The sequence below is a fragment of the Bison bison genome, unplaced genomic scaffold (assembly GCF_000754665.1).
Source record: "Bison bison bison isolate TAMUID 2011002044 unplaced genomic scaffold, Bison_UMD1.0 scf7180017864317, whole genome shotgun sequence".
NCBI lineage: Eukaryota > Metazoa > Chordata > Mammalia > Artiodactyla > Bovidae > Bison > Bison bison.
Genome location: NW_011494889.1, coordinates 9,480,615 through 9,490,271, shown reverse-complemented (window position 1 = coordinate 9,490,271; position 9,657 = coordinate 9,480,615). Strand labels below are relative to the sequence as shown.

The 9,657-nt window shown below is 42.1% G+C and overlaps 1 pseudogene; it reads right to left on the bottom strand.

Annotated features, from left to right (window-relative positions):
- Window positions 1-5,446: 5,446 nt before the first annotated feature.
- Window positions 5,447-6,293, bottom strand: LOC104997969 (annotated as a pseudogene).
- Window positions 6,294-9,657: the final 3,364 nt, after the last annotated feature.

The following is a 9,657-nucleotide window of genomic DNA, read 5'->3' as shown; positions in this document are numbered from 1 at the left end:
TGAGGTTGTTGATATTTCTCCTGGCAATCTTGATTCCAGCTTGTGCTTCTTCCAGCCCAGCGTTTCTCATAATGTACTCTGCATAGAAGTTAAATAAGCAGGGTGACAATATACAGCCTTGACGTACTCCTTTTCCTATTTGGAACCAGTCTGTTGTTCCATGTCCATTTCTAACTGTTGCTTCCTGACCTGCATACAAATTTCTCAACAGGCAGGTCAGGTAGTCTGGTATTCCCATCTCTGGGGAGACACAAAAGTATGGGCTCACAGAAGCACTCCCATGATATGCAGCTCAGCTATCTGGAGCGGGTATCCTGTGTTTTCACAGCCTGAGTTTCCTCAGGGCTCACCGTAGGGAGTGACTGCAGGCTGGTGGCTGATAGGCATCAGGAATTCTTTTCATCCCTGTGTTCCCTCAGCGCTCACTGGCTCACTGCAATCAGAGATGAATTTGACATCCTCTGTCCACTGCTATGGCAGGAAACAGTCCATTTCTCTGGAATTTCAACCCTCAGCGATACTCACTTTTGACCTTGTCTGCACATGAAATTTGTCACGTTCTCTCTCTCTCTTTAGGCCATGCCATATGACCTGTGGGATCTTGGTTCCCGACTGAGGCTCAAATCCGGGCCCTCAGCAGTGAGAGGGCAGAGTCCTAACCCGTGGGCCGCCAGGGAGTTTCCTGCCACATTTTCTCATTTCAGAAATGTGGTGTTTTCCTTTTGCTCTGTTCTCTTTTCAGGTTTCTTGGCAGATGTAGCAGTTCACTGTTGCAGAAGTCTTGGGAGCATCACCTTCAGCGATAGCGAGGAGAACTGCATTTCTCACAAGGAATTGTGACTTAGGGCCATCCATTGCACGGTTAGCTGCACTTTATGGAGCCTATGCTGAAGGGTAGGTAATCAGGCAGATTGTAGGCTGAGTGTCCAATATGAGAAACTTTCTGAATGAGGAATCACCTGGCACTGGTCAGAAGGGCCATTATCAAAAAGACTGCTGGAGAGAGTGTGGAGAAAAGGCAACTCTCCTACAGCTACACTATTGGTGGGAACATAAATTTGTATGGCCACTTTGGAGAAGGATGGAGGTTTCTTTAAAAACTAAAGTAGAACTATCAGATGATCCAGCAGTCCCATTCCTGGGCATACATCCAGAGAAAACCATAATTTGAAAGGAAACATGCACCCCGGTGTTCATTTACGATGGACAAGACATGGAAGCAACCTAAATGTTCATCAATAGAGGAATGGATAAAGAATATGTGATACATATATACAATGGAATATAAAAAAGAATGAAATAATGCCATTTGCAGCAACATGATGGACCTAGGGATTATTGTACTAAGTGAAATAAGTCAGACAAAGACAAATATCATATGATATCACTTACATGTGGAATCTAAAAGGATTATAAAAATGAATTTCTTTACAAAACAGAAACAGACTCATAGACTTCAAAAACAAAACTTATGGTTACCAAAGGGGAAAATTGTGGGCGGGGGTGGTGGGGGGGATCAATTAGGAGTTTGAGATCAATATACACACACTGCTGCTGCTGCTGCTGCTAAGTCGCTTCAGTCGTGTCTGACTCTGTGCAACCCCATGGACTGCAGCCCACCAGGCTTCTCCGTCCATGGGATTCTCCAGGCAAGAACACTGGAGTGGGTTGCCATTTCCTTCTCCAATGCATGAAAGTGAAAAGTGGAAGCAAAGTCATTCAGTTGTGTCTGACTCTGTGCAACCCCATGGACTGCAGCCCACCAGGCTCCTCCATCCCTGGGATTTTCCAGGCAAGAGTACTGGAGTGGGGTGCCATTGCCTTCTCCGATACACACAGTACTATATATAAAATAGATAATCAACAAGGATCTACGACACAGCAAAGGGAACTCTATTCAATACTCCAGTAATAATCTATTTGGGAAAAGAATGTAAAAAAATGGACATATGTATATGTGTTAATATAACTGAATCACTTCACTATACACCTGACACTAATATAACATGTAAATCAACTATTTTTAAGAAAAATTAAATTTAAAAGAGAAGTCCTCTGTCTTAAAATGAATCTGTCTTCTATTTTAGGCTACTTCAACCACCTGAGCAAGTCTTCCCTGACTGTAGCCCTCTCCCATCTTGTCCCCAGAGGACTAAGGCTCTTGCTGCTCAGAGACCGATTCCCTTGGATCACCACTGCTGTCTCACGTGTTTGCCCCAGCAGACTGTAGAGCTCTTCTGGGAACAGAATGCATCTCACTCATCTTCAGATCCTGTAGCTTTCCCAGTACCTAAAAGCACAGGGCAAACCCTCGACAAACCAAAGTAAATTTGAGCATCACGCAGCAGCCTGGAACCTACCTGAGAAATGGAGAAGTGCATCTCCAGTTGAATGCTTCCATTTTCATTCGGGACTTAGGTGATGTCAGACTTCCCCTCACTGAACAGCCCTTTCACCCGTCTCTCACATCGCTCGATAACCTTAGGGGGACTCTTGCCTGGGGCATGTTCATTGCATCATTTGTGTTACGTCTATTTGACATTTAGCATGGCCCAACTTGAAACCTAGCCTGGGTTGCATTTTTTTCTGTCACCTCCTTAGAGTCTTGATGAGTTTCTTGATATGCCAAGTCTTACTGGAGATATGTAGGACTCGGTCCATCAACAGATACGTGGTATTTTTTTAAGTTAAAAATGTTTTCTTACAATTATTTTCTTATCACTGGTTGATCTCGAAACCACTTTACAAAAAAGTATTTTGCCCTTCTTGACTCTCCATCTTACAACGATTTCCATTTCTTCATACATGCTGCTAGTAACTAACCATTGCCATGTACGAAACACTGGGGCAAGTGTTTACATGCCTCATCTCATTTATTCTTCACATCAACCCCGAGAAATGGGCACCTAAAAACACCACCCTATTTTATTTATGAGAAAATGGGTTTACTGAGATTAAGAATAATCTCTTCCAATCTTGATCCATATGGAATCTTTCCTCCCAGTTTTAAGGTAAAGGTCTGCAGCCTTTAATAATCTCTCTGTACCATGAAAAGATTACCACAGTGAGTTTGGTGAACATTCATCATCTCATATAGGTTTAAAATGAAAGAAGTAGAAAGCAGCTATATTTGCCTTGTGATGAAAACACTTAGGATTTACTTTCTTAACTGCCGTGTAAAACGTTGTTCAGTCGCTAAGTTGTGTCTGACTCTTTTGCAGCCTCATGGATTGTAGCCGCCAGGCTCCTCTGTCCATGGGATTTCATGGGCAAGAATACTGGAGGGGGTTGCCATTCCCTTCTCCAGGGGATCTTCCTGACTAAGGGATCAAACCCACATCTCCTGCACTGCATGTGGGTTCTTTACTGCTGAGTCACCAGGGAACCCCCTACACCAGTGTTAATTATACTTACTATGTTGTACATTACATCCCGTGTACTTTTTTATTTTATAATTGGTCCAGTTTCCCCGACCCCATCTCCCACCTCTGCTGCTGCTGCTGCTAAGTCGCTTTAGTCGTGTCCGACTCTGTGCGACCCCATAGACGGCAGCCCACCAGGCTCCTCCGTCCCTGGGATTCTCCAGGCAAGAACACTGGAGTGGGTTGCCATTTCCTCCCACCTCCTGTAAACACCAATCTGATCTCTATTTCTATGAGATTGTTTGTTCATTGTTTGTGAAGTATAGTTACCCTACAACACAATGCTATGTTAGTTCATGTTATACAAAATAGTGATTGAAAATTTCTGTATGTTTCAAAATGATCATCACAATGTGTAGTTACCATCTGTCACCATACACAGATGTTATATAATTATTGATTATATTCCCCACACTATAATTTTCGTACCCATGACTCATTTATCTTGCAACTGAAAGTATGAACCTCTTAATCTTCCTCACCTATTTCTCTCTCCCCCCGCCACCTCTCCTGTGGCTACCACCTGTTTATCTCTATGTCTATTGTTCTCTTTTGTTAAGTTTGTTGACTTGTTTTGTTTTTTGGAATCCACCTATAAGTGAAATCACGCAGTATTTGTCTTTCTCTGACTTGTTTCACTTAGCATAATACCCTCTAGGTTTGTCCATGTTGTGGCAAATGGAAAGATTTCGTTCCTTTTTATGGAAAAGTAAAATTCCACCGTGTGTGTGTGTTTGCACTGACTCGATGGACGTGAGTCTCTGTGAACTCTGGGAGTTGGTGATGGACAGGGAGGCCTGGCGTGCTGCGATTCATGGGGTTGCAAAGAGTCGGACACGACTGAGTGACTGATCTGATCTGATGTATATATATCATATCTCCTTTATTCATCAATTGATGGACACTCAGGTAGCTTCCGTATTTTGACTATTGTAAATAACGGCACAGTAAACATAGGGTCCACGTATCTTTTCTAATTATTCTTTTCATTTTCTTCAGATAAATTCCCAGTAGTGAAACTGATGGATCATTTGCTAGTTCAATTTTTAACTTTTTGAGGAACCTCTATACTACTGTCCTTGGTGACTACACAATTCACATGCTTATCCACAGGTTATAAGAGTTGTCATTGCTCAGGACTTCCCTCCTGGGCCAGTGGTTAAGAATCCACCTGCCAACGCAGGGGACTTTGATCCCTAGTCTGAGGACTAAGATCCCACATACCGCAGGGCAACCAAGCCCACGTGCCCTAGGGCCTGTGCTCCACAACAGGAGAACTCACCGCCCCGAGCCACTTGCGCACACAGCTGGAGAGTAGCTCCCGCGCACTGACGCTAGAGAAGGCACGTGCACAGCAATAGAGAACCTATGTGCCACGATGAAAACCCGACATGGTCAAAAATAAATAAACAAAAATTAATTGACAATAAAAAAGAGTTCTCATTTCTCCACCCACACTTGGCATTTGTCTTTTTAATAATAGCCATTCTATATTTAAACAAACAAACAGTAGCCATTCTGACAGCTATGATGTGATATCTCACTGTGGATTTTTTTTTTGAAGTATAGTTGATTTACAGTGTTCAAGTGATATATATGTGATATGTGTGTACACACATACACACACATACATTTAATGGTGAAAAGTTGAAAGTACTTCAACTTAAATATATACTTTTTCAGATTCTTTTTCCATACAAGTTATTACAAGACACTGACTATAGTTCCCTATGGTATACAGTAGGTCCTTGTTGCTTATGGTTTTCATTTACATTTTGCTGACGGTTAGTGATGTTGAGCATCTCTTCACATGCTGGTTGGCTATATGTATGTCTTCTTTGGGAAAATATTTAGATTATTTGCTCACTTTTTTTCTTTCACTTACAAAAGGTAGTCTGCTTTTCTTTAGAGTCACAAGCAGTTGACTGAGTCAGCGAGACTCAAACCACAAAGACACCATTTCTCCTTCGCTCCTTTCTGGGTCCCAGGGTTGGCTGGGGCCCAGCACCGCAGGAGGGCTGCCTTCACAGATTCACAGGTTCCTCATTGCGGGCAATGTGACTGTGAGAGGTTGACCAGATAGTTCACCATCCACAGGTCACTGATGTTGTTGTTGAGCATGGTCTGGAAGTCCTCGGGAACTCTACTGGGTACTTGGTTAACCAGACTTATCAAGAAGTGGCCCAGGGTATTGTTGGCTGACACCTTGCCAGACAGCGAGCCCTCCACACACTGCAACAGAGTGCTGGGGGTCGCCGACTTGCCGCAGGTCACTGGAGAGGCCAACCACCCGGTAGGGAATAAAACAGGTCAGGTCAACTCCAGCGCGTCCAGTGTCTAACATGGGTCTTTCACCGTCAGAAGGTGACCATCGTCCCCAGGGCCCTCCGAGGAACATGCATTAAAGTGCTGACGAGGCCTGGACGCTGGTGTCCACCGTGAGGTTGGGGGTTGGGGGCTTCTGGGCTGTAGTACCCACGGATCAGCACTGAGTGCTCCGTGATGCTGTGAGCCGAAGCGTGCCAGCCCAGGAGGAGCTCCTCTGGAGAGACTTTCCTGTGCACTTGATACATGTTCTTAGCGCATTCCACGTCAGCAGTCACCTCCTCTCCTGACTCACCGTGTGGCACTGAAAGGCAAGTGGTGACTTCCACTGAGTGCGTGTCAACGGGTCCCAGCAGGGTCCAGATAACTCAGGCAGCTCCCTCGTTGCGTTGCTCGTAGCTGTCCACGATGGAGGCCAAGATGACCACACGGCTGCCGGGGAAGGGGCCTGGGAGGGCAGGGCCAGACAGCAACTGTGAGGGGCGTCTGCGCTGGGGCCAGGGGTGAGGCCGCAGCGGGGGCTTTGGGTGGGGCAGCAGGAGGCATGCTCGCCCGTACTGCTGGTGTGTGACCATCTTGTCGAGATGGTATTTGCTTACTTTTTAATTGGGCTGTTTTTTGCGTTTTTCTTGTTGAGTTGTATGTATTCTTTGTATATTTTGGATATTAACCCCATGTAGGAAATACTGTTTGCAAAGATTTATATCCCCCTCTATAGTGATCTCTTCATTTTGTTGACAGTTTCCTTCTCTGAAAAGCTTTTTAATTTGATGTAGCCCAGTTTATATATTTTTGCTTTTTTTCACCTGAGGTGATGTATATTAAAAATATTATTAAGACTCATGTAAAAGTATACTGGTTATGTTTTCTTCTAGGAGTTTTATGGTCTCAGATCTTACTTTTAAGTCTTTAATCCATTTTGAACTTATTTTTGTCCGTGGTGTGAGACATATTCAGCATGTAGCTGTCAAGTTTTTTCAACACCATTTATTGAAGAGGCTGTTTTTTTCCCATGATATATTCTTGCCTCTTTTGTCAGAGATTAATTGCCCATATAAATGTAGGCTGATTTCTGGATCTATATTCTGTTCATTGATCTATGTGTCTGTTTTTGTAAGAGTATGATACTGTTTTGATCACTTTAGCTTTGTAGTATAGTTTGAAATCAGGGTACATGATACCTCTAGCTTTGTTCTTTTTTCTCAAGATTGTTTTGACTATTCAAGATCTTTTGTGTTTCCCTACAAAGTATAGAATTATTTGTTCTAGTTCTGTAAAAAAAAATAATGCCATTGGTATTTTGATAAGTATTGCATTGTATCTATAGATGGCTTTGGGTAGTATGGTCATTTTAACAATATTAATTCTTCCAGTCCATGAGCACAGGATATCTGTCCATCTGTTTGTGTCATCTTTAATTTCTTTCATCAGCATCTTATAGTTTCCAACTATAGGTCTTTTACCTTCTTAATTAAATTTACTTCTAGGTATTTTATTATTTTTTGATGCAATTTGACTTTTTAAAGATTTAATTTCATTAATTGATTTATTTAAGTTCTGGTTGTGCTTGGTCTTTGTTCTGCCTGGGCTTTCCTCTAGCTGTGCTGAGCCGGGGCTACTCTCTAGTTGAGGTGCACAGGTTTCTTACTGCGGTGGCTTCTTTTCTCAGGAGTATGGGCTCTAGGCCGTGGGGACCTCAGTAGTTACGGCCTGTGGGCTCAGTAGCTGTGGTTCCCAGGCTCTAGAGCACAGGCTCAATACTTACGGCCTACAAGCTTAGTCACTCTGAAGCATGAGGGAATCTTCCCAAATCAGGGATTAAACCCCTGCATTGGCAGGCAAATTCTTTACCACTGAGCCACCTGAGAAGCCCTTTTTATGAGATTTTAATTGAGATTTTTCTTAACCTCTCTTTCTAATAGTTAAATAAACTATGAGTTTTTAGAAGCACAACAGATTTAGGTATATTAATTTTATATCCTGCAAATTTACCAAATTCATTGATGAGTACTATTAGTTTTTTGATGGCATCTTTAGACTTTTCTGTGTGTAGTAGCATGGCATCTGCAAACTGTGACAGTTTTACTTATTCTTTTCCAATTTGGATTCCTTTTCTTTCTTTTTCTTGTCTGATTTCTGTGACTAGGAGTTCCAACACTATGTTGAATGAAAGTGGAGAGAGGGGACATCTTTGTCTTGTTTCTGATCTTAGAGGAACTTTCGGCTTTTCACCATTTAAATTTTATTTATTTATTTGATTTTGGCTGTTCTGGGTCTTCAGTGCTGTGCATGGGCTTTCTCTAGCTGTAGTGAGTTGGGGCTACTCTCTAACTACAGTATGTGGTCTCCTCACTGTGGTGGTTTCTCTTGTTGCAGAGCTCTAGGGTGCACAGACTTCAGTAGTTGTGCTGCATGGGCTTAGTTGCTCCATGGCATATGGGATCTTCCCGGACCAGGGATCAAACCCATGTCCCTTGCCTTGGCAGGCGGATTCTTAACCACTGGACCACCAAGGAAGTTCCAGCTTTTCACTGGTCAGTATGGTGTTAAGCTGTAGGCTTGTCATATATCACCTTTATGATCCTGAGGTATGTTCCCTCTATATCCACTTTCTGGAGAGTTTTTAATCATAATTTAAATCATAAATTATGAACTTATCAAAAGCTTTTTAATAAAATTTTTGTGTTTCTATTGAGATGAGTATATGATTTTTGTTCTTCAGTTTGTTACTATGATATGTCACATTGACTTGTGAATATTGATCCATCCTTACATCCCTGGGGTAAATCCCACTTGATCATTGTCTGTGATTTTTTAATATATTGTTGAATTCAATTTGCTAATATTTTGTTGAGGAATTTTTCATCTATGTTCATCAGTGGTATTGGCCTTTAATTTTTGTGTGTGTGATAGCTTTATCTGGTTTTGGTATCAGGGTGATGCTGGCCTTGTTGATTGGGTTCAGAAACATTTCTTCCTCTGCAATTGTTTAGAATTTTTGAGGAAGATAGATGTTAAGTCTTCTCCAAGCATTTGGTAAAATTCACCTATGAAGCCATCTGGTCCTGGACTTTTGTTTGTTGGAAGTTTTAATATTACTGATTCAACTTCATTACTGGTAATTGGTCTGTCCACATTTTCTATTTCTTCTTGATTCAGTCTTGAGAGGTTGTACATTTCTAGAAGTTTGTCCATTTCCTCTAGGTTGTCCATTTTATTGTTGTATAATTGTTCATAGTAATTTTGTTAATATGATCCTTTATATTTCTGTGGTGTTGGTTTTAACTTCTCATTTTTCATTTCTGGTTTTATTAATTTGGGCCTTCTCTATCTCTTTCTTGATGAGTCTGGCTAAAGTTTTATCAATTTTGTTAACCAGCTCTTGGGCTTCCCTGGTGGCTCAGTGGTAAAGACTCTGCCTGTCAATGCAGAGGACATGGGTTCAATCCCTAGCCCAGGTAGAGTCCACTTGCCATGGAACAACTAAGCCCATGTGCAATAACTACTGAACCGGAGTTCTAGAAGCCTTGAGCTGCAACTTCTGAGCCCACACACTGGAACTACTGAAGCGCATGTGCCTAGAGCCCGTGCTCCACGAGAGAAGACGCTGCAGTGAGAAGCCTGCGCAGTGCAACAAAGAGCAGCCCCCACTCACAGCAACTAGAGAAAGCCCATGCATAGCACTGAAGACCCAGAACAGCCAAAAACAAATAAATAAATAAAATTTAAATGGTGAAAAGCAGAAAGTTCCTCTAAGATCGGAGCAGCCACAGACAAATAAGTCTTAATAAAATAAAAACAGTTGCTAACATACTTTAAAAAAGACTAAGCCCCGGAGCAGCCACAGACAAATAAGTCTTAATAAAATAAAAACAGTTGCTAACATACTTTAAAAAAGACTAAAAAAAAA